We start from the raw sequence: 27,550 nt of genomic DNA on the forward strand, positions 1-27,550 counted from the left end.
CTGTACCTCTAGTTTCAGGGGATCCAGTGCCCCTATGTGGACTCTGATGGCATTAAATATTCATGTGGTATACACATATACAAGCAGGCAAAACTCCCACACACTTAAATTAAATGTGTTGTTCGCATTAATTCACATTAAATATAGAGTTTGTTAAACTAGATTATATTAAAATAGTATCAGCAGTTGCATCCCACCTGAGAAACTGAAAAACTGGTAGTTGCTTGGTACTTTTGCTGGGTGGTTCAGAGTAGAGATATTGCGGCTGTCTCATAGTGAAGGGGCATGCAATAGCTATCCAGTTCAGGAGTCTGGGTGCCTCAACAGTTTCAATTTAGCCCATAAAACCAGGAGGGTTGCTGGAAAGGCACTGGTGCCAGTTATCAATGGGAAGCATGGTTTTAGATATAATTGAGAAAATCTACAGCAGAAGCAACAGGACAAATCAGCTTGGCAGGAGGAGAAAGGCTCAACTGGTAAGGGAGGTCAAGTGAGCAAAAGTGAAAAATCTTCTTTCTATGAATCTTTTGGTCTGGACTGTTAGTGTAATCTGCTGCCCACATTTGGGTGGATTTTCCTCATGTAAATTGAAACAATTAGGATAATTCTTTAGCTGAAGTTTCCTGCCTGGATGATTCTAATTTGTGTCAGGCTGACACAAAACCAATATTTTGGTGATTATGAAAAATTCTACTACAAATAACCATGTTAAGGATTGCATTATTGCAAAAGTTTTCATCTTTTTTGGTTTAATGTCAAAAATCATGAATGCATTGAAAAGTAACCATATTTTGCACTAAACAACCACACACACACACACACACACACACACACACACACACATCAAATATCCAAATGTCTTTTAATAGTGCTTTTTAAAAATTTTTTCTATAAACATAAGCAGAGTTGTTTTATTGAACATTTGAGAGCAATATACATGACCATTTATGTGTATATGGTATATGTATGTGTTATGTATACATATATATATATATATATATATATATATATGTGTGTGTGTGTGTGTGTGTGTGTGTGTGTGTGTGTGTGTTATGTATATGTGTATATGTTTCTGTATGTGTTTTGTGCATGTATATGTAGAAGAAGAAATCCCCCCCAAAAGCCCCAACAACAACAAAAACAAAAACAAAATAATTATTTTGGTTAAAATCAAAGAATATGATTGCAAGATTTCAAGTGTAAAAAGAGAAATCCTTCACTAAGTAGACAAGTCGGCTGTGGTATATTCAGACAATAGAACATTATTTATCATTCAAAACAAATGAAACAATCTGGAAAAACTTTTCAAAGGATGGTCATTCCAAATGGCGAACAACAAAATTTGAGAAAACTCTTCAGTATACTAGTCTAACTATATGGCGTTTTGAAGAAAGGGAATTTAGGATGACAGTGAAAAATGTCATTGTCGTCAAGGTATTGAGGGAAGGGAAGAATAATCATGTAGAGTAAGCTATTACTTTAGGGTAGAAGTGTTTTCATAGTATTCTACCAAAATGGAGGTTGCCAGTAAGAACACATTGTCAAAATTCATAAAATATGTGGTATGAATGGTACTCATGATGCAAATGGGGTGTTAAAGGAGTGATGCTGTCAATGCAAATTCATGCTTTATAAGAACTATCTCATTCTTACTAGGTATCAGCAATGGAAAGATAACGATAGAGAATTCATGACATCTCTGTACTTTCCAAAACATTCTGCTATTGGCATAAAACAGTTCTAGAACTAAGGCTTATTAAAAATTAATGCTTTTAGATGCTTTAATAGTTATATCATTGATCATACAATGCTTTAGGAAATCTAAGTTTCTTCTATTAATAATTGATTGACTAAGTAACATTAAAATATAGTAATTAAAGCATACATACTATAATAACTGGATAAAGGAAGCTTAAATAAAGCTTTATTTAAGTCTGTGGTTTATCTAATTATATGGAAATAAATAGTCTAATATGACTCTTCTGCTTACAGTAAAGTATTCCTTAATTTTTCTGTAGGCGGTTTAGAGAAAAATTTAGTGACATGTGTAAAGGAAAGACATCAGAGAAAACTATTTTTCATGGACAGATCACTGAATTTAACATAGCTACACAACATGTCATAAAGAGGGGAGACACTGTCATTTTAGGAAAATAGTATTGTGAATTTTCATATTCTATTTTCTCTACTTTCTTTTTTGTATCTAACTACCAGTGAGATCCTTGGCTTCACACATATTAATATGGCTCAACTGCTAATCCAGTTAAGTTTAGAAAGCCTTCCCATCTATACTAAAAGCTTGTTCTCAATTATATACTGAATTAAATGAGAGATAAGGAGATTCTGAGAGCTTAATATTTATAGTTTTGCTGCTGAGAAAAATTAAAAATCTGTAAAATCCACATTAATCATTTAGTTTCAGCACATAAATGCAAATGGCTTGTGACTGAAATACACTTCAGACTGTAATAATAATTATTCCCAAATGCAGTGTGAGATTCATTATATCCATGTTTAATACAGGGAAGGAGCACAAGGGATCAGCAGAAATCTTCACAAATAAGAGGATTATAGTATTTAATCAGCACAAAATGGTCACCATAAAGCTTCATCAAGAAGTACTTTCTAAAAAGGAAATGTAGTCTGGAGGAATATGGTTCTAAAAGAAAATCTCATTTTCAAGTTGACATTCACCTCCTAATATGGAACTAATTTCTATGTGGCTCTCTCTTCATGTTCTCTTCCTATACATAACAAATTTGCAAGTAAAGATAAATAACAAAGTAACTGAAGATATTAATGTCATTCATTATCTTTGTTTACTACAAAGGCATTTATAAAGGTCAGGGATTTTTATTTCAATTGCTAATTTGGAATGATTCACACTCATATTAAGAGTCTTAGGTAAGAAGCCAATGTTCTCAGAGCAGAAGGGGAACGTCTTGTTGACAATAAGAAAAGTAGGTTTGATTCTCTAGAGAGGTAATCACAAAGGATTCTATACTTAGTAAAAAGCTAGAAAAAGTAAATTTGGAAATTTTGCAATGTGTGTGTGTGTTTATTATTAGAAAATACAAGTTAATCATCATACTATATTTGATTAACTTCTAAAACAATCAAAAATAAAATAATGTACTGCTTATATAATCATTTTAGTAATGGTTTACTAAGATCTCATTTTTAATTTTTAAACTGTTCTTATTTTAGAATATATATATTCTTTTTAATACATATAATTTAAAAAAAACATAAAATCATGAGTTACTCATTATGTTATAGATATATAAACAAAATCTTATACTGCATAGATTTAACACATTAAAAATTTCTTACATGGGGCACCAAAATGCATCCATTTGAACGTATCATTGATATGACTGCCAAGACATGAGCTAAACATGGACAAGGCTAATAGACATGCCAAAATGGAATCGAAAAAGGCAACAAGGCTGCAACCCTATAGAAAGAATTAGAGGCAAGTAGGACAAGCTCAGAGTGGGAGAAATAGTCTTCCTCAGGGAAGAACACACACACTGGTTATGCAGTGCTAAACTGTCAGCCCTAAAATAACATTACATAGACCAAATAGGTTATATTTATGAATGCATATTTATGTACATAGAAATATATATGCAATATATATACAATAACAATAAAAAGAAGGTCCTGAGATTGAAAGACAATAAAGGGGTTACAGAAGAAGATTTTGAGAGAAGAAAACAAAAGAGAGAAATATAATGTTCCTTTTTTCACAGACAATTTGAATTTTGTGCTTCACTCTCCCTGTATCTTCCAATGTCCTCCGTTTGTCTACTGTATGAATCTGCATCAGTGCTTGCCTAAAGGCTGTGTTGTCTTGAGACTCAGTCTTTCCCTCTGCAGTTATCTGTGTCTATGTGTCTTCCTAACAAAGGTCATTGCTCTCTAAATCATCACCTAGGGGAGAAGTGGGGGATATTTTGCAGGAGTCATAAGCAGAGTTTTAGAAGGGATTAAGTCACTGATGCCAACTGACTCAGACAACATCATTAACTATCCAGCCCTACAAACATCATTAATTATCAAGCAATATCTCTAAATTGTTAAACATTTGTGATGGATTTGACTTTCTACAGTAGTTCTCTACTTATAGTTTCGATTTTTCAACATATGATTAACACAATAGTATTGCAAACATATGTTCATAACATGTGGATCATTGGCAGGTGCATAATTTAGGATTACAGCTATACATTATGTTAGGTTGCAAAACCTGATTAGTAAGGCTGGTTGTAACATTGTTCTCTTGAATGCAGGCTAAACAAACAAGCTGAGTCCATATTAGAATACAAGTCTTAAGTCTTATGTGACCTCAAGGTATATTATTAACTCTAGCTGAGAGGTCCAGCAAGAGTTCGAAACTCTTGGAATGTAACAGATAATCTCATCATAATGCATAGCTATACCATTCCATTCTATTTTTAAAAATTTTATCGATTCTGACTACAATCTGGGTTTAGGGTAATGTTAGACTTCTTCAATATGTGCCCCATTAATATGAATCACCCCTATGACTTCCTAGAGAATTACTAATATTAAACATAAAAATTCAGTTAATACAAAATACGTTTGTTACAGGCCTATGTGAATTTATAAATAAGAATCTTATTACACGGGTAACACACTGGAAATTCATATAGACTCCAGGTATATATTTTTTAAATCAAATAAATAGAATTTAAAATCATTGGACAATTGTGAGAATGTAATTTTTGGTGATATTCCAACAGAATACATACTTAAACACTGAATTTGTCTTTATATGCATATAAAGATGTGTATTTATCGATATAATAACTAGTGAAATACTTTTAGGACTTTTGGGTAATGAAAATAGCTGAAATATATTATACCAGAAATACTGTGGGAAGACCATTGACTTTAACCAAGTATCAGAATGCCACTTGTTTTCTAACTTGCTCTCAATAACTGTAATTCCCTCCACATTCATTTTGCTATAACTTTCAAGTGTTGTTTGTTTTTCTGTATATCTTGTAATAGATATTGGGCCAAAATAGAACATATAAAAAGAATTCAAATAGAGAACAAAGATTAAGAAATATCTGTTAGTTGACTCATTATTTTATATACAGAAAATATATAAATAGCCCTCAGCTTTCACTTTCAGATCTGAAAAATAAAGCCACTAAAATTTCAGATTCTAAGATTAGCACAAATACTTTGTATTACTCATTAAAGATATACTATTTTTTTTTAAAAACCAAGGAAACAGCTAGCATTTCCAGGAGCATAAAAGTCTATTTGAAAGTGTAGTCAAGAAGACAATAAACACTGAAAATTACAAAATTTAATGACAAAACTTAGGGACTAAACTCAACCTAAAAACTATAAAACATTTAGGAAGGAAATTGTAGATTTTACAAATAAAGATACCAGTAAGCCATGCTTGTTGCTTAGAAGACTAAATATTGTGAAAATATCCATATGGCCTATAGTCAATCATAAAGTATGCAATTTCTGTCAAATTACCAATAATATTCCCCAGAGATATAAAGTTACATTGAAATATTTATATAGCTATAAACCCTAAATCATAAAGATCCCCTAACAATTGTCAAAAAAGAATAAAGTGAAAGTCACTGTGTTGTCGATTATTAAGAAATAATATAAAATTGTTGTACCCAAAAGAACTTAATACTGGCATAAAATTAGATGGAAACATAAAATGTAGAGAACATGTCTACATTCAATTGATTCTAAAATCCAAGAATATCATAGAGCTGAACTAATAGATTCTTCTTCAATAAACACTGTTTTGGAAATGTAACTAATTAATGTTGCACATTTACTTCACACCACATTAAAAAAAAAAAGATCAAGCTGGCAACAGATTTAAGCACAAAAGACTTGTTAACATATGAACCTCTTAAAGAAAACAGCAAATGTTCTTGACATTGGTCTAGAAAATGCTTTGTTGTCTATTACTATAAAAGAGTAACACATAAAAAATAGACATAAGTTTGCCTGAAGTAGAGATATTCTTGACAGAAAAAGGCAATAAAGTAAAGAGACAATGAGTGGATTGAGGAAAGTTATTTACAAACCTTACATCTGCAAAGGGGTTTAATCAGAAAATAGGCCGGCACTTAAAAGGCAACTTTCAATTTTCATAGGGCAAATTCCAGAGCCTAAAGGCATGACACTACACCTCCATGCTGATAATTCTGGTACAGACTGTTAAGAAACAATGTTGGGGCTCAGTAGCAACTCCTGATTTATGGTCCTAACCATTGCCTGGTTCCTCCATGTTTTATTTTTCTCTATGTTGCCACAGTTAGTTAAACCGCATAATGTAAAACTACTCTCCACTCATAAAAGATTATAAAAATCAGACTTTCCATTAATACAGGGCTGAGTGTGTTCCTTAAAAAGTACTCTGATGGCTTCTACCTTAAGAGCATCCTCTGAATTCTTTTTCCTGGTCCTGGCTACTTCTTTCTCCATACCTCTTTTTACTCACTATTTTTAAAATATATATTTTTTATTATTTAAAACTATTTTTCAATTTAAATATATTTGACAATATAAATTCCTCCAAACTCTCTTCCATACCCTGTCCCTAGCCACTCAACCATAAGTTCTTCCTCAAACAAACAAAAAAAAGAACAACAAACAAAAACTCATAGAATTTTCATTATCCCCCAATAAAACCAGAAAACAAAGTAAAACTATACTCCAAAATAAAAATTAAAAACAAACTGTAGACAAATAAAGGACCACGCATGCACGCACACACACACACACACACACACACACACACACACACACACACACACACACTGGAATTCATTTATATATTGTTCAACTCTTCCTAACACAGGGTCTAACCAGTAGTGGTTGCTTTATTAATAACAAACAAAAACAAAAACAACAAACAAACAAACAAAAAACAACGTATACCTCTCTCAAGAAGTATAAGTACCAGTTCAGTTGTTAACTTAACTTTTGGGCTATTGGCTAGCTTTTCATCTATTCTTTCTTTCTTTCTTTCTTTCTTTCTTTCTTTCTTTCTTTCTTTCTTTCTTTCTTTCTTTTCTTTCTTCCTTTCTTCCTTCCTTTCTTTCTTTCTTTCTTTCTTTCTTTCTTTCTCTCTCTCTCTCTGTCTCTCTCTCTCTCTCTCTCTCTCTCTCTCTCTCTCTCTCTCTCTTTCTTTCTTTCTTTCTTTCTTTCTCTTCTAAAAGAAAATATAATAATGCAAAGCAAATACTATCACATCAAAGTTATACAAGGCAAACTTCCAGAAGGAAAGAGACTAAAAGAAGGCTCAATATTCAGACACCCATTTGTTTCCATGTCCATAAATCCTATAGAAACGTTAACTGGACATGATGCTATATGAATTCAGTATCTTATTCAGATCTGTGCAGGCTTTGTCAATGCAACTTTAGTCTTTGTGTGTTCATATGAACTTTGCTTGTGTTGTCTTAGAGGACCCTGTTTTTCTTCTGTTTCACTGGTTTTGTCTCTTACTCACTTTTTGGCGTCTTTTCTATGGGGCTCCTTGAGTTCTGACAAGTACTATTTGATAGAGATATACCAGTTAGGACTCAACTTTTCCAATATCTTTCATGCTTTACATAATGTCTCAATTACAGCTCCATATTTACTGCCATATTTTAAAGGGAGAATCTTCTCTGATGAAAGCTGAACAAGTCACTGATCTATGAGTATAACATAATATCATTACTGGTTGTTTTTAATCACTATATTTTTCACATTTATTAGACTATTATTGTTTGGTTTTACTCTAAGTCCTTGGCCTATCTACTCTCAGGTTCTTTATTACCCTAATCATATACTGTAAGGATTCCCTGTTATGGATTGGGCCTTAATCTGCTCAGTTATTGGCTGGCAACTACCATAAGCTATGTAACACCATTGCTCAAGCACAGCAAATACATGGAGACTGAACAATACATTTTTAATAAATAGTAGACCATGGAACAACAATATGAACTAACCAGTACCCTGGAGCTCTTGTCTCTAGCTGCATATGTATCAAAAGATGGCCTAGTTGGCCATCACTGCTAAGAGAGGCCCATTGGACTTGCAAACTTTATATGCCCCAGTACAGGGGAACCCCAGGGCCAAAAAGGCGGAGTGGGTGGGTAGGGGATTGGGGGGGGGTGAGTATGGGGGACTTTTGGGATAGCATTGAAAATGTAAATGAGGAAAATACCTAATAAATAAATAAATAAATAAATAATCATGGAAGTAATTTTAAAAGGTATAATAAAAAACTGATTTTAAAACTTACTAGATGCTCTATAATATAGCTAAGCAGAAATTTCACAGGTATAAGTGTTCACTTTAAAAAATAAAAGAGTACAATTGGTTAAATTGTTCTGTGGTTAAGATTGCTCACAGTTCATGCAGAAGACCTGAGTTCAGTTCCTAGTATCCAGATCCAGTTATTTACAACATACTGAAACTCTAGCTTCAGGGAATATGATGCCCACTCTTACTTCCTCAGTTACAGCATGCAAGTAGTGCACTTGCATATACTAACTCATAGGCATGCATACTGAATATATTGTTTCAATCAAAATGATCTCAATTAAGTAACCTAAGTGTCTAAGTTAAAAATACAAAAAAAAAAGCACTCTGGGCATGCCAAGCTACCCTGAGCAGCTTGCTATCCTAATTCTTTTCTTCTACCACCTCTTTGCCCAACTTCATCAAAACTTCAGCTGCTGAGTCATACAGACTTGTGAATCCTGAACCATACAGACCTGTAGATCCAGAAACATACAGCCGAAGAATACCCATCAGAGGCCTGCTATACAAGGAGCACTGAAATTAACCTGTTTCTAATACCTACTACAAAAGTTACACCCAGGGACCAAAGCCATTCAGAGGGCTAATGGCCCTCAACAGGACAATGAAGAAAAGTCATGGAAATAAGACACCTTCAGAGCTCAGCTACCCTGCTATAACAAGTCCTGACTATTCAAAAACAACTGAAGCATAAGAAAATGGCCTTAAAACCAATCTTATAAACTTCGTAGACGCCTTTAAAGAAGGAATGAATAAGTCATTTAAAGAAATAGAGAAAAAGATAATCAAACAGTTAGAGGTCATTAAAGAGGAAACAAACAATTCTCTTAAAGATATACAAGAAAATACCAATAAATAGGTGAATGAAATAAATAAAATTCTGTAAGACCTAAAAGTGGAAATAGAAGCAAAAGAGAATACACAAACTGAGGGAATCCTGGTGATGGAAAACCTAGGGAAGAAAACAGGAACAACATATTCAAGCATTACCAACAGAATATAGGAAGTAGAAGAGAGAATATCATGGGTAGAGGTTACAATAGAAGAAAATGAAACATCAGTCAAAGAAAATGTTAACTCTAAAATATTTCTGAAACAAAACATCCAAGAAATCTGAAACACCATGAAAAGACCTAAACTTAGAATAAGAAGAATAAGAAGGTGAAGAGTCCCATTTCCAAGTTCCAGAAAATATTTTCAACAAAATCATAGAAGAAAATGTTCCCAACCTAAAGACAGAGATGTATATAAACATACACAAAGATTGTAGAATGCCAATGAGACTGGACCAGAAAAGAAAATCCTCCTGACACAAAATAATAAAAATACAAAATCTACAAAACAACAAAAACAAACAAACAAACAAAAAAAAAACAAATATTAAAAGGAGAAAGGAGAAAAGGACAAGTAACATACAAAGAATTATACCTGAATTACCAAAGAGGCTACAAAAGCTAGAAAGGTCTGGACAGACATCTTATAACCTCTATAAAACCACAGGTGCCAACCTAGACTTTTATAGAAAGCAAAAGTTTTAATCACTATAGATGAAGTAAACAAGATATTTCAGGACAAATCTAAAGCCAAACAAACCAGCCCTACCGAAAATACTAGAAGAAAAGTCCATACCAACGAGGATAACTACATCCAAGACAACACAGAAAGTCAGTAATTTCATAACAACAAAAACAAGGGAAACACACACACACACACATACACACACACACACACACACACACACACACACACACAAATACACATTCACAGGCATGCATGTACACACACACATTTATATAACCAGCATCAAAATAACAGGAAATAACAATCACTGGTCATTAATATCTCTCAACATGAATTGATTCAATTCCTCAATAAACAGACACAGACTAACAGAATGGATGCAAAAACAGGATCCATCATTCAGCTGCATATAAGAAACACACATAAGCAATTAAGATAGACATTGCCTCAGAGTAATTTACTGAAAATAAAATGTTTTCCAAGCAAAGGGACCCAAGAAGCAAGCTGGGATAATACCTAATAAAATAGACTCTCAACCAAAATTAATCAAAAGAGACAGGGAAATACATTTCATACTCATCAGAGGAAAAAATCTAACATGGTGGCATCTTAATTCTGAACATGTATCACCCAAACGCAAAGCCACTACATTTGTAAAATCAACATTGCTAAAGTTTAAATTGCACATCAAAACACTCACACTAATAGTTGCAGACTTCAACACCCAACTCTCACCACTGGACAGTTCTTCCAGACAAAAATTAAACAGATAAATAGTGGAACAGACATTATGAATCAAATGGACCTATCAGACATCTATAGAATATTTCACCCGAAAACAAAATAATTTACCTTATTCTCAGCACCTCGTGGATCCCTCTACAAAATTTTCACAAATTAAGCATCAACAGATACAAGAAAATTGAAATTTGAAAATCCTACCAGGCCACTATATATTAATGATAGATATCAACAACAACAGAAATACCAGAAAGCCTACACAATCACAGAAATTGAATAAGTCTCTACTCAATGATCTCTGGATCAGGGAAGAAACAGAAAAAAAAAACAATTCAAGTCTTTCTAGAATACAATGATAATGAAGGTACAGCATACCCAATTTATGGGAGACAATGAAAGCTGTGCTGAGAGGAAAGCTAATAGCACAAGTGCCTCCAGAAAGAAATTAGAAATTTCTCATAAGAATAATTTAAAGGTACACCAGAAATGTATAGAAATAAAGAAGCAAGCACATCAAACAACAGTAGGAGGCAGGAAACAAACAAAATCAGGGTTTAAATAAAAAAAAAAAAACAAAAAAAACAAAGAAAAACAAAATAACAAAGTCAACCAAACAGAGAGCAGGGTCCCTGAGAAAACCAACAAGATAGACAAACCCTCAGCAAAACTAACCAGAAAACAGAGAGATAATATTCAAATAAACAAATTCAGAAATGAAAATGGAGACATAACAGCAGACACTGAGGAAATTCCAAGAAATATTAGCTGTTACTTCAAAAGATGGCATTCTACAAAGTAAGAAAATCTTAAAGAAGTGGACAATTTTTTAGATAGATATCATTTACCAATGCTAAATCAAGATAAGATAAACTATTTAGATAGCTCTGTAACTCCTAAATAAATAGAAACAATTAAAAGTCTCCCAATCAAAAAAATGCCCACAGCCAAATGGTTTCAGTGCAGAACTCTACCAGACTTTCAAAGAAGAGCTAATATCAATACTCCTCAAACTATTCCACAAAATAAACAGAAGGAACAGTACTAAACTCATTTTGTGAAGCCACAGTTACACTAATACCTAAACAACACAAGAATTCAATAAGGAAAGAGAACTTCTGACCAATTGCTCTTACAAACATCAATGCAAAAATATTCAATAAAATGTTCACAAACTGATCCAGGAACACATTAAAACAAAACCCCAACGTCCATGATAATCAAGACTTCATCCTAAGAATGCATAGACTGTAAACTCGGAATTCAAAAGATACAATTCACAGACGACATGAACCTCAAGAAGAAGGAAGACCAAAGCATGGATACTTCAGTCCCTCTTAGAAGGGGAAACAAAATATCCATGAGAGGAGATACAGAGACAAAATGTAGAGCAGAGTCTGAAGGAAAGGACATCCAGAGACTGCCCTACTTGGGAATCCATCTCCCACACAGTCCCCAAACCCAAACTCTATTGTGGATGCCAAGAACTTGCTGACAGCAGCCTGACATAGGTGTCTCCTGAGAATCTCTGCCAGAGCCTGACAAATATAGAGGTGGATGCTCACAGCCAACCACTGGACTGAGCAAGTGGGCTTCAATGGAGGAGTTAGAGAAAGGAATGAAGGAGCTGAAGGGGTTTGCAATCCATAGGAAGAACAACAATATCAACCTACCAGACCCCCAAGAGCTCCCAGGTACGAAACCACCAACCAAAGAATACACATGGACAGACCCATAGCTCTAGCCCCAAATGTAGCAGAGAAGGTCCATTGGATAGATTCAAATATCTGCATCTGATTCTTTCAACTGCTTGTTGAGTCTTCTGGAGGGCTGTCAAGATAGGTTCCTTTTTGTGAGCGCTTCATAGCCTCAGTAATAGTGTCAGGCCCTGGGACCTCCCCTTGACATGGATCCCACTTTGGACCTGTTGCTGGACCTTCTTTTCCTTAGAATCCTCTCCATTTCCATCCCTGCAATCCCTTCAGACAGGAACAACCACGGATCAGAGTTGTGAGTGTGGGATGGCAACACCATCCCTCACTTTATGTTCTGTCTTCCTGCTGGATATGGGCTCTATAAGTTCCCTCTCCACACTGTAGAGCATTTTATCTAAGGTCCCTCCAATTGAGTCCTGAGAATCTCTCACCTCCCAAGTCTCTGGTGCATTCTGGAGGGTACCCCCAACTTCCTATTTCCAGAGGTTGCCCATTCACATTCTTTTTGCTGGCCCTCAGCACTTCAGTCCTTTTCCCTCAACCAGTGCCAGATCAGGTTCTCTTCCCCTGCCCCATTCCACTTTCCCTCCCAGGTCCCTCCCTACCTACCCAGTTGTGATTTATTTGTTCTCTCTCCCAAATGGGACTGAGGCATCCTCACTTAGGCACTTCAGCTTGTTGATCTTTTTTAGTTCTATGGACTGTATCTTCGGTATTCTGTTTTTGTTTGTTTTTTGTTTGTTTGTTTGTTTGTTTCTAATATCTACTTATTAGTGAGTACATACCATGCATGTCCTTTTGAGTCTGAGTTACCTCACTCAGGATGATATTTTGTAGTTCCATCCATTTGCCTGCAAAAGTCAGGATGTCCTCGTTCTTAACAGCTGAATAGTATTCCATTGTGTAAATAAACCACATTTTCTATATCCATTTTTTTTCTGTCATGGGACTTCTAGGTAGTTTCCAACTTTTCTGGCTATCAAGAATAAGGCTGCTACAAACATAGTGGAACACATGCTCCTGTGGCATGGTGGGGCATCTTTTGGATATATTCTCAAGAGTGGTATTGCTGGGTCTTCAGGTAGATCTAGTTCCAATTTTCTGAGGATACTCCAGATTGATTTCCAGACTGGTTGTACCAGTTTGCAATCCCACCAGCAATGGAGGAGTGGTTGTCTTTCTCCACATCCTCTCCAACATGTGTTGTCACTTGAGGTTTTGATTTTAGCCATTGTATTATTCTCTTTGTTTCTAGTTTGTTGACTTCAACCCTGAGTTTGACTTTTCTCCTGAGGTCTACTCCTCTTGGTGTGCTTGCTTCTTTTTTTTTTTTCTAGAGTCTTCCGGTTTGCTGTTGAGTAGCTCATATAGGATTTCTTGAATTTCTCTATGAAGTCACTTAATACTCCCAGAGAAGTCATACAGCTAATAATCGACTTCAGCAAAGTGTCTGGATATAAAATTAACCCAAACAAATTAGTAGTCTTTCTCTATACATATGATAAGGCTGAGAAAGAAATTAGGAAAACAAACCCCTTCAAATAACCACAAATTATATAAAAATATCTTAGTGTAACTCTAACCAAGTAAGTGAAAGATATCTCTGACAAGAATATCAAGTTTCTGAAGAAAGAAATGGAAAAAGACCTCAGAAGATGGAAAGAACTCCCACGCTCATGAATCAGTAGGTTTAACATAGTAAAAATGGCCTTTTTACCAAAAGCACAGGATGAACAAGAATGTCGAATAACCTGGACACCTGGGAGCTACCAGAGACTAGGACAACAACCAAAGAACATACATGGGCTGGTCTGAGGCCCAAGAACAAATGCAGAGGATTGTCTTGTCTCCCATCAGTGGGAGAGGATACACCTAGATTATAGAGAATTAATGCTGCAGGGAAGGAGGAAGACATGGAGGGGTGTACATTCCTGGAGGTGAAGAAGACCAATAAGGTGAAAATTCTGGGAGGGGCCCCAGAAGGAGGAATAGCATTTGGGAATAAATGATAAGTGAATACATACACACACACACACACACACACACACACACACACACACACACAAACACACACATGTAATGTGGGGAAAGAGGACTAGACAAAGGATAGCCACAACAAAGAGAATGCAAAATGAAAAAGAAAGGTGTTCCGTGGCAGTAGATCTTCCCTGAAAGGTAAATGCAGGTAAATAAAACAGGAATGTGGTGGTAGCCAGAAAGTTAGGGGAAACACTCCTGAAAGAGAGGAAGGCACCAATTTGTGTAACAGTAATTGTAACGGAAGTCAAATAAAGCATTCTGTGATTCAGATCATGTGAACATTTAAGCCTTGATGTTGGCTTTGAAGCATACTCTAGATTAGAAATTGACCATCATTTAATAGAGTTAATGTGATGAGTACTCGCATATAAATGATGTTGATCCAATTATATAAGTTCATTGATTTCAATTTCTAAAGCAGCAAAGATGTTGTGAGCTTGTTACTCAAGCTTATTTGGAATAACAGACCTGTCAGCTTACATCAGAATTTCCATTATGCACATGAACAGTGTAGAAAGACAGATGATAAATGCTGTAGGCTTTAGCTACACGTGTAGAGAAGATTTCATGCTAACAAGCCATATCAAAATTTAAAAAAAAATTAAGAAAGTCTGAGAAAGATTTTTTGACAAAAAAAAAAAAAAGAATCACATTGGATTTGACCAATAAATTTTATAATTCAATTCTATTGTTATAATTATCAATATATTTGAAAATATACTATACCTTCATATCTGACTTATAAACTTTATTTTTACATGCTGTTTTTGAAAATCTTACAGTAGAAAAATTCCAAAAGAAAAATTTAACCCAGATGATTTTATCATTTTTTTTCTTGGGAGTAGGTATATATGCATATGTCTGTATATGGATATGCATATCCAAAGGCAAGTGCCCTAAGATGAGTGTTGGTTCTCCTGGAGGTGTAGTTCCAGGCAATTGTGAGCCTTCCAATTAGAGGTTAAACTAGAAATTCAACTCAGGTCCTCTGATAAGGCAGAGAGGGCTCTTAAGCACTGAGATGTCTTTCCCACCCAAATTAGCCTGTTTCTAATTAAAACTTCATAAGAAATATGACTGTCAATCTTTGGATATCAGACAGTCAATGCTATTCCTCAAAATGTAAGATTGGAATAATTAATTCAAACTTTAATATCTGTATATGCATGGTACACTTAAAGTATATTTAAAGTGTAATATAATAGATACTAAAAAAGAGGCAAAGTTATAGAATTTTGTCTTGTATTCATTTCACTTCATTTAATTTTTCCCTTTTCTTCTTAGCTGGAAATTAAATACAAGGCCTTGTACCTACTAAACAAATGCTCTTTCATGGAGGATAGCCACATCTAATCTACTAGACTGAGAAGAAAATTCTAAAGGAGGAGGAAAATGAGAAAACCAGAGCTCCTAGGAGTAGCTGGCTTTAATGCTTGCTCCCAACACCAATTCTCCAAATCTGACTTAGCCCCTAGCAAGGCACATTTAAGAAAGACATTATGTAACCTCATGTACAGTTGCCAAAACAATTTCTGGGGACAATAAATACCACAAGATGTGTACTCAGAAAATGAAAAGCATAGGCCATTATTTTGGGAAAGGAAACTGTAAGCAGTGATTATAGTTAGAAACCTTGATCATAGACCACAAGTAGAGAATCCTATTTGGCTCAATGTGTGGGTCAGTGAGCGACTAGAAAAGTTTAATTCCATTCACTTCAATAGGAAAAACAAAACAAACTTGCTTCATTGTTTCCTCATCATTCTCTAATTATAGATACTTCCATTATCTTTGATCTTTTATCAACTATCTGCCATTGTAGCCAGACTAAAGGAAAATATACTGCTTATGATTTTTGCTTATTCAATCCAGAGTTGTGGTGAATTGCCTGACAACAGGTACCCACTAGTGCTCTAGAGGCACAAGCATCATGGCAATGAAGAATCACTTTCTGATTGTAGTTAAGGTTCTTTCCCCAAGATGGAACCCCATACTTGAAACTGCTATTGGAGAAGAGCACACTTCTACATATAAGAACTAGGGGGAAACAACTACTATTACTCTAACAGTGAGGCACAGTACTAAACTGAGTCCATATCATTTATTATAGATATAGATTAGTACATCTCTCAAATTGTACAAGTTTAATTTTTGCAGCAGGTGGCAATTAGCACATAATGTTATCTTTTAAAGTTACATGTTGAGTTTAATTGCAAGATCTTTCCTAATTAAAACAATCCAAGCCCCACAATTGACAGTCAAGGCAAATTTAAAGACGCTAAGTTAAAACTATGCTTATATATGAATTGCAGATATTTCCCTGACCATTTCAGCATATGACTTAGTTAAAGTTTTCTATTGTTGCAATAAAACACCAAGACCTAAAAATCTTATAAAATAATGGGTTTATTTTATAACTCTCAGGTCACACTTCATTCCTCACAAAAGTCAGGGAAGGAATCTAGAGGTAGGAGCTGATACAGAGCCCATGAAGGAAAGATGCTTACTGGCTGACTTATGTTGTTTTCCCGAAGAACCCATAATTTAAATGAAGAAAATATCTAATCAAAAGAAAATATAAGAAATTATGTGAGAACTATGCAGAATGAAAAAAAAAACATTGAAAAGGCAAAAAAAAGAAGCTGAAGAGAAAGCAAAAGGAGGAGGCAGAATTCCCCTTACCATTCAACTGAACAATAATTATAATATCAGTGATTACATAAGTTGTATAGTAGAAGATAGTCTGATCACCCAAATGATTCCTAAAGCTAAATTTTTTTTAAATTACAGCTTTTGACTATAATGATTTAAAAAGAACTTAGAAAAAAGAATAATTCAAAACCACAGGAGAAAGACAAAGAAAATCTTGTTAAGATTATCTATGCATGAAGGGATTCTGCCAGAAGCCCCCTTAGGAGAAATTGAGAGAGCGTCTCTCTGCTCTTTAAGGAGGCCTGTGGCTAGTTAATATTGGTGTTATAACTTCATCCTCTATAAAATGCTGTGACCTTTCCTTTGAGGAAAATCTTCAAAGAGAGCTGTGAATGTAGTGCTTTAATTAAGCTAATCCTTCCTTTATATCTCTGATCTTATATTTGAATATGTCCTATGGTAAAGTATCTATGGTACAAAAATACTTACAGTGTTTTTTATTATGTATCATTGAAATGTACATTATATGAAACAAATTTATCATAATAGCCCAACAAAAATGAATGACCCAAATGTTTACCAAAAATGCCATCAACTATATGATCAAATAACATAACCACATAACCACATAACCACAGAAAAATGTGTATATGATGTGTATGTGTATGTGTCAAGTTATTACTTATATATATACATATATATATATATACACACACACACACACATATATATATATATATATATATATATATATATATATATTTCACACAGATTAAAAAGTGTAGGTGAACTCATCTAGCTGGTAAGTCTCAGTAAATCAAGTATCTGTCTAGAGGATAAAGATGTTGATAAAGATGTTGATCACTTGAAATTAAACCTTGAAATAGCAGTTGGACAATGTTGACATGTGAATAAAGAAGTAAGAAATTCCTTTAAACTTCAAGGCTTTGCAAGCATATGACATACCAAGATTTTGATGACCCTGGTGCTGTAGGATGCAGCCTCACTTTGCTTTCTCACCCATTTTGCACATAGTTTCCAGGTAGAGCATCAATTCTAGTTAAGTGCTTCCTAACTACTGTCACTTATTTTGACCACTAGCCAGAATGTTTGCTTCAATCACGCTCATTTAAACAATGTCACTAATGTGTTTATAGCAATATGAAAATGTAGGCTGCTTCTGGCAGTATATTTGGATAGTAATATTTACTAGAAATGCTATGAAAATAGAACAATTTCAGTGAGAAATGAAGATTCTATAATACATGTTCACTGACTTATGCCTGTCTTATGTAAATATAAAGCAAACTGTGAAGCACTGACAAAATTAGGTTTTATATGAGTGAAGAGAACTCATTTTACTGTACTTCAGAGAAAAATAACTCCAGACAATATAATGACTTTTATATGTCAATATCTAATACATACTAGAAAAAGGTACAAATGGAATTTTCCCCTGATGCCTAAGGGGGAAACATCAATTTCCCATATCCTAGTAAACAACAAGATAATTGGAGGTAAAGCAAAAGTAGTAACTATGTCACCCAGAAAGAGTACAGACTTCGAGACAAGAAGTTTGCAAAGCTTGGTGTGATTTTAAAAAAGAAAAGAAAAAAAAAAAAGAAAAGAAAAAAGAAAGTAAAAGAAAAAGAAATACAGATGGGATGAAACGCCACAGCATTCTCCTTGCCTGTCTGAAGGAAGAGGGGAAACCTGTCAACAGTATGGGGAAATGTCACCAAATGTCAGAAACAGAACTTCTGCAAACTAAAGAAGAACATTTTCCTAGAGATAAAGCTTTCTGCACAAATCTATTGAAACTCTATAAATCAAATACATGAAAACAGGAGCCCTCACTAGGGAAGAATGTCAACATTAATAATCAGAGTCAAATAAAATTTCCAAGAGCAGGTTAGAATTCTACCAGAGGAAGGTGGGGAGCAGTGAAGCACAGGGAAAAAAAATAAGACATTGCAGAGTCACTAGAAGCATTGCGGTGGGTAGGACATGAATCCCTATTCTGTGTTGGTTCATTTCTGTGACCTTCTATAGAGACTACATGCCAGCCACTTTGCTTACTCCTTACAAAGCGACATCACTTTTTCCTCACAATAGTCTTTTTACAACTGTGTAGCTCTTTTCAACTAGAATAAAGAAGAGTGGAGAAATTGCTTGTAGAAACTGACCAAATTCCAAAAAAAAACATGCTTGAAGGGAGAACACATTATTTCGAAATATATTGTGTATCTTCATTCCCTTGAAATGTAGCTCCTCTGCTCTCCTCATGTATTTAGATAATAATATTGTGAATTTCTATGTATATATACTGAGACTTCAGAATCAGTTTCAGTTATGTTTCAATGTATAAAATAATGAGCAAATATTATAGTCAAAGTATAATTCTGCAGTAAATGTTGAAAAGCAGACCTGCTTTGCAGCTGTGAAAATCAGATCTATTCCAATCTGTTAATAAACAGCAAAAGGTTAGGTGCTAGCAATTGGCCAACTTAACCCCAATATAAACTCTTTTTAGGTCCCGAAGAAGGAGTGTTGATTTAGTTATGCACAATTTGATCTCTGTTTAGGACTGTGTGATGGTAGCCAGAAAAGTTGTAGAAAACATTTTAAAAAAGCATCACGGTTTTGTTTTAGCTCAGCCTCTGCTAAGATTTATCCTGACAATAATTAGTCAAAAGTATAATTGCTGAAGGCCACTGTATAATGAAACGGTGTCATCTGCATAGAGACAGATAATTATATTCTAATTTATGGTACTAGGAGATTGCCTCTGAATTTTTTAAATCAGCAAATGAGTTGTCCGACATATTTTCTACCCAGCATTGATCATATTCACAATATGGCCTCCTGGGTGACATCACTCATTACATAATGCAATTCTGAGATGATGAAGAGGTAGTAGGATATTACCCCTTAGGTGATGCTGCAAAGATCAAGTTATTCATCACAGTCACTTGGTGAAAAATAAAAACACATAAAAACAGACCTGAAATTCTCTTGGAGCATGGAAAGCTAAGAGGGTCCTGATCTTGTACATGGTTGCAAAGCTCTTCTTAGCTCCAGCCATATAATAAACTATGAAAATTATGTTCTGGGGAGGATGAAGCTTCTCCGGAGTATAAAATTAAAATGGATTTTCCATAAAAATAGCAGTAGCTATCTGCAAAGACAGCTCTGATGTTCTACCTGCGTGAATACGTTTCAAATGAACTTATCAAAATAGGAGATGGAAAGTGCAGGTCTACCCTCTTTATTCTGGAACTACACAAATATGTACACTCATCATTTATTCATGTCCACACATGTTTGAAACAACAGAAAATGTAGAATACAAAGAGTTCCGCTAGAGTCTTGGGATTCAAGTCTCTGGAGCAAAGAAGTAGACCCATAAAGAATTTCCAAAAATAATCAAAAAAGAAAGGAGCAACAATACTTCAGAAATTTGAAGAGTGGTTCAGACAAGTTCTCCAGGAAAATAAAGCTTCTTTCTAAGAGATGCTGGCTGGGGATTGAGTTCCTTTCTAAGTCAGGAGGGTTCTGACATGTGAAAGATGAAGGGAAAATCTGCAACAGCAATTCTCAGACAGATTCTCTGACTAGTGGAAATCCCTGCAGGTAACCAGAGAGCTTCTACTTGACACGAAGTAGGGTAGCTGAAGACCTGGATATAGGACTTTTGTACCTCTCATTGGTGTAAATGAAATGTGGATATTCAAATTTGTCAATCAACTTGCCTTATTTTTATTTGACCTCCTTAATCCACACTTTAGTTTACACACACACAAAAAAATAATAAAATGCTTATACATTACATTAATGCACTTCTAATCATCACTGTTTCTATGTACTCAATGCAGGAGTCATTTTCAGCCGCCCAACTGAGACACCCTGCTAGCTGGATCAGGTTTCATGATCCTTTTCCACAGTAGTCTCTTCTCCCAAATAGAATAGCATATCTTTGCCCTTTGTATAAAGTCATGTTACATTTCCTTAAGCTTAGAATAAACCCTCTTTCTATAACCCAAGGAAAGCTCATATAGTCTTGGGCATTTCTCTTACCTCCTAGCCTCCAAAATAGCAATTCTTGCTTTGCATGCTTTCATTATGTCAAGTATGTGAAGAAAACATAACATGATCTCCTTATGTTATGTATGAGTATTATTAGAATATGCAAACATATATTATAATATAAATTTGACCTTACTGACACACTACAGTTTGAGGCAAAGGCATTAATTTTAATTATGAATACATAGTGTGGTATCTTAGTATTCCTGAATTTAGTACTAAGAAGATTACTATGTCTAATATGCCTAATCTCCTCTTATTTTTACCTATTTTATTTAATGTTGTTCCCAGAAGAATAATAATGTTCGTGGTGAAAAAAGGAATACAGAAAACTTTGTATTTCAACTTATTTTCAAATATCTGTCTCCAAATAAATGTTAACAAAGAAAAAAAGGAGATATTCAATATCCCTGACTAGATATGTAGGAAGAAGTATTCACCTCAAAAGCTGATTTTCAGTGTGATATTTATCTGAAGTTATAAATTAGTTTAAACCCAAGGAGCTGAAGGGGTTTGCAGCCCCATAGGAGGAACAACAATATGAACTAAGCAGTACACCCAGAACACCTGGGACTAAACCACCAATCAAAAATAAATAAATAATTAAATAACATGGCGGTACTCATGGGTCTAGCTTAATATGTAGCAGCGGATAGCCTAGTCAGTCATCAATGGGAGGAGAGGCCCTTGGTCCTGTGACGGTTCTATTACCCAGTATAGGGGAATGCCAGGGCCAGGAAGCAGGAGTGGGTGGGTTGGGGAGCAGGCGGGAGAGAATGTGGGGTTTTGGAAGGGGAAACTAAGAAAGGCGATAACATTTGAAATGTAAATAAAGAAAATATCTAAGAAAAAATCTTGTAAAACAAACAAACAAAAAATAATACATTATTTTAATAAAATGTATATACCTGTTATTGAAAGCAATGTGTGAGAAATGTGTGAATATGTTAGCAGGCCAACACAATTTTTCATGTTCAAAATAACAGAAAAATATAGAATTCAAATGTCAATGGTCATCATGATAGTTTTGTGTCAATAAGTGTATATATGTATAGAATTTATATTCAGGACTAGATCGAATAAAAATATTTAAATAGTAGATGGAATATAATTATACATATAATATATTTTATAATTTTTACTAATACATGTGTTTTTGCTGAAATTTGAATAGAGTCCTCTTTACGAGTAGCCAACTAGACTTGAAAGTTAATTTCAAGAAAGAAAAAAAAAAAACAAACAAAGTTGTAGGACAGCTAGTTTTGGCAAATAGAGAATAACCTGGACTATAGACCTCCGCTCATGCCACTGGGTAATTATCCTAGTTATATTAGTTAACAGGAAAAGATGTGATGACTGCCCACGACATTGGTCCTTGACTGACACCCAGTGTTCTGTAACCAGAGAAATACAAGCAGTATGCACTCATCTTTCTTTACTATCAGATTTGAACAAAAATTTGACCAGCTCTTTCAAATGTGTGCTGCCTTGGCTTCTCTGCCGTATCCTCATTGTCTGGAAAAAGGGGGACTGGGAGTTAGAATAAATCCGTTCTCCCTTAAGTTGCTTTTGTCACAATATTTTATTATAGCTTTAGGAAAAGAACTAACACAGGGGAAACTAGATAGTTTTAAATTCAAGAGTCTTTAAATAACAAGGTATTTTAAAAAATACTTTCAGGTATTCAAGGAATTACTTGAAATCCACCTTTATTGCTAAAAAAGTAACATGACATACATGCTTATGAGATCCAGAGACTTTGTTTTGTGTAGGCCACTAAATTGTTATACCCCTGGTAGAGGGGGTGACAAATTTGTCTTAAAGAATAGGTAGTTTGGGATGTGGCTGTTTTAGAATGCATAAGATGCTAAAGATAAAAACACAAATTGATGGGCACATTCTGTTAACTTATAAGTATTATTTACAAGGAAGGAAAGTCACACTAAATACAAGGACTGAGATATGTTTATTCTGGAACTACCTGCCCTAAAATGTGTTCAAGTATAGTACAAAGCAACCAATATATAAGAAATCAGACAAGTTAAGAACTTTCTTGTTCAAAAAGAAACAACAAAAACAAAATGATACGTTTCTGATCATGATGTAGAACTTGTCACAGACTCAGTTACTTTAACTGAGTACCTCAAATTAAAAGCCGAGAGACTAACAGCCATTTGACCAGAATTTTCTTAAAGGTGGCATGAGGAAAAGAGCTACGCAGTCACTGATATTCTTTGTCCTGTGTGAACGTTCCAGTTTCCAGAATTTCCAGAATCCCGGGATTCAGAAAGAGGCTTAGGAATTGATCTCAGGGCTGAGACAGCAGCTCCAACACAAGCATCTATCAATGGAGAAACTCAGTCAACTCAATTCTATACCTGGAAACTCCATTAGAGAGACATAAATGATACCCTGAAGGATCTGAGTAGTAACTTTAAGTTTGTGTGTGGAGGAGATGGGCTGGAATCTACCAGAAATATTGACACGATGACTCAACAGGTATCGTTTTCTTTTGCTCTGTTGGGAAAGACGCCAAGCAGAACAGATTGTACATAGTATGATCATATATTGGAACAAGAGATAAAAAGATTTTTGGCAAACTGCCACTGAGAACCTTTGGCATGAATATCAAATCTCCTAGGGTAGACACCTTCTGTATGTATAGCTAAGTCTTTCTTCAACACTTTCATGGGACATTATAAATGGAATCTGTGTAGTGCAAATGCTCACACATTTCTCATTTACACACACATTTCAGAAAAACCCAGGAATAGCTAGGTTCCTATTAGGAGACCACTCCATGTAATGTGTGTTTAAGTACACACACATACACCACATATGTGTGTGTGTGTGTGTGTGTGTGTGTGTGCAGAAAGATAAAAATTTATTCTCATTTGTTAACTTAAGAATTAATGCAATTCATATGTATCAAAAATGGCCTAGTCGGCCATCACTGGAAAGAGAGGCCCATTGGACACGCAAACTTTATATGCCCCAGTAGAGGGGAACGCCAGGACCAAAAAGGGGGAGTGGGTGGGTAGGGGGTTGGGGGTGGGTGGGTATGGGGGACTTTTGGTATAGCATTGGAAATGTAAATGAGCTAAATACCTAATAAAAAATGGGAAAAAAAAAGAATTAATGCGATTCACTCTGATGCCTGAAAACACACACATTCTGGCTTAAGAACACATATCACTAAATAACCTAGACTTACAAAGTAAAAAGTATTAAAATACATGATAAAACATATGACTCAAATGTCTATCACTGCCTTTTAATATATAGAGATCATCAATTTTAGACAGGCTAACATGAACATCAGCCAAACCAATAAAATATATGTATGCAAGAAAGGCGTATTTAATCAAAACTAAAAGAAAACAAAACCCAAATAGCACTGAACACATAAACTAAAGTCAGCTGGGAAAAAAACTGGGGAAAAAAAAAAAGCAACATTACTAGGCATTTAGAGAAAAGCATGCTGTTGATTGCACAGAACCTGTGTGCCTTTTCTGAGTAAAAACATCCTCAGTTTATCATCAGGCTTATCCATTAATCCACATCCTCAAGACTGGAAATGGAATCACACAGGAAGTGGAAAGAAATAGCCCCTTAAACTGGGACTCAGGAAAATGACATTGTCTGAACAATTCAAATAGTCTCAGATAAAGAACCCAGCTCTTATTTCTCAGACCAAGGATTAGAAACTAATTGATCACTATGGAATTTTCTGTCTTGGGCAAAGTGAAATTGTCTTTTAGGTTTTTTTTTTTTTTTCAGACAATAAGTTTCTTGGCAAAAATACTTGCTCAAAATACGTAATAAAGAAATACTCTAGGTATACAGTAGCACATGTTTCTTTGAAGCTTCACTAATATTTACAAGGAAAAGGAGTGTGGACTAACTCATAGTGCTTTGGTATGGCTTCTCCTGGTCTAGGTCTCTTACCTTCCAGGAAACAACTGATGGCTCCAAACTTGTGGTTTCGATGTACTTACCTTGGAGTGAATAATCAAAATAAAGCTCATATAAGTAGCATTGCTGAGAAGCTAGTTGGTTCACATAGGTACAATTAAGAATTAATGAATAATTCTTACCCTATACCACATGCTTGATCTTACTTTCTAGTTTGGGGTTATCTTTATTAAAAGTCTAAGCTTATTACTGGAGGCAGTTAAAAAGTCTTGCTTGCTTTCAATTGAATAGCAACATATTCTCTCTCTCCCCCCTCCTCTCTCTATTTCCCCTTCTTTTTTTTTAACCCTCCTCTCTCTTTCCCTTTCCCTCTTCTTCCCCCCTTCCATCTCTCCACCCCACTCCTCTTAGAATACCAATAATCAACTCAGGGTCTTTCATGTGCTTATCAAATGCTCTACCTCTGCATTTTACCCTCCAACTTAACTTTGTGACAGGGTCTTGCTCTGTAGATCAGAATAGCCTAAAGATTCTTTACCTCTGCTTCCTCTGTGCCATTGTTATAGCTGTGCACTATAATGGCTGCTTTGTATTTCTTAATACAGGGAAGAGATTTCTAAAGGCGATTTTTGTCTTCTAGAGATTACTCATTGTCAGTGTTCCTGCAAAAATTCCATTCATAAAATGTAAATAATTGGATTCTTCTTATTTAAATGATTCATTTTTTCGCTCATAAAGATATTAAAGATTATTTGATTTAGTTCCAAAAATTGATTAAAGTGGGAAATTCACTAAGATATCTGCCAAGCCTAATATTTTTATCATTTGGTAGCTGTAGTTTCATATACTTCCTAACTGCAGGAGCTGGAACTCATACAGAAGACATAATGAAGTTGCCATGGAGAGTAATGTGGTAGCAAACAGCAATCTCCAGGAAAGTACAACTGCATTGCTTCTATCTGAAAGATACATGGGTCAGTATTTACTTATCATATAAGGCAGGAATTTGAACACACAAACAATGTGGTGATGTAATTTGGGTGGTGAATATATCTGTACACAAAAGAATGAGAGGAAGTAAACTATGTAGCATTTTCACCAAATAGGCCTTTGCCCCCTCAAATATTCACTGGAACTTCAATATATTTTAAATTTATGAAACCATAATCCTCCTGGAAATCTATCTGAAGTTAGATATTTTTAAAACTCAATGACTAATCCCTTTCTGATAAAAAGGCATTCTAATACCATAGAGTAATCTTGAAAAACTGATTTTATAACAATTTTCATTATCTTTACAAAGTAAAAGCATCTATGTATATTAATACTTCTGTAGCATTGACAAAATACCATAGTCATAAGCAAATGGAGGATTAAAGTGTTTATTTAATATTACAGCTCTCAAATCATACACTATCACCTAGGGAAGTCAAGATCACAGCTCAAGACAGGATCTGAAGACAGGAACTGAAGTGAAAGCCATGGTGAAACTCTGTTTACTGGCTTGTTCCTTGTATTTTGCTGAGATTGCTTTCTTATAGCACCCAGAACCACTAAAGGCACAAAGGTGTCACCATGTAGATTTGGCTGGGCCCTTCCTTTAATCAAGAAATCATCCTACATCCTTTCTATTGGCCAAACTTAAAGAGACATTCTCTACCTTCTGTAAAATTGACATAAACTAGAAAACACACTAAATTACAATACATACTTTTACTATTTTAAAATGTGAAAATATCAACATTGAAAGTTAACATCAAATTGTGGTAGAAATCAGTAACTTCTGTTTCTCTATGTGAAGAAAACTAAGAGTTTTCAAATGCAATTCTCTCTGAGGTATGGTTGCTTTATAAACTAATGTAGTGGTTAGATATTTAAAACTTATGGATGTTTTTTGTTTTCTTTTGTGTTGATAGTTTTTTCTCTGTAATATGCACACACACACACACACACACACATATATATATATATCTTACTCTTATTTTATACTACAGACTTAAGTATATTTCCAATAGGCAGATATTACAATGAGAATAATATGTAAAATGAGTTCAACAGCTCAGATAGAGTTAAAATGCTGAAGGCTCATCTAGTGGATGATTTGGGGAGAGGGGAGTCAAACTTACCCATAGAGAGGAGCTCATGGATATTAAACTCTTATCTCAGAAAGAGGGACAGAAAATCTGAAAGCAGAAATTACCATGCTACATATAGAAATAAAAGAGAATTGGGGTGAGCACAACCAGTTTTTATGTAGAAAACTTTAGTAGAAAAAATAAAATAGGACCCTATCCCCTAGGCTCCATTTTCTAGCCCACAAATGCACCTGCTTGAGGCCATTCCCACACCAGGGACAGCAGGTGAAACCACATTCTATGCTATATAAAATATCCACCAAATCCCCTTGCGGAACACCCAACAGCCATGAATTACAGACCAACCACTGTGTTTTATATTCTGGCCCCCAAATTTGGCAGAATACCTCTGCATCCCTGAAGGTCACATTGGTTCTAAGAACTCCAGTGGCAACATTGACAACCTAATCC

Source organism: Mus musculus, chromosome 3 (genome assembly GCF_000001635.26).
Source record: "Mus musculus strain C57BL/6J chromosome 3, GRCm38.p6 C57BL/6J".
Taxonomy (NCBI): domain Eukaryota; kingdom Metazoa; phylum Chordata; class Mammalia; order Rodentia; family Muridae; genus Mus; species Mus musculus.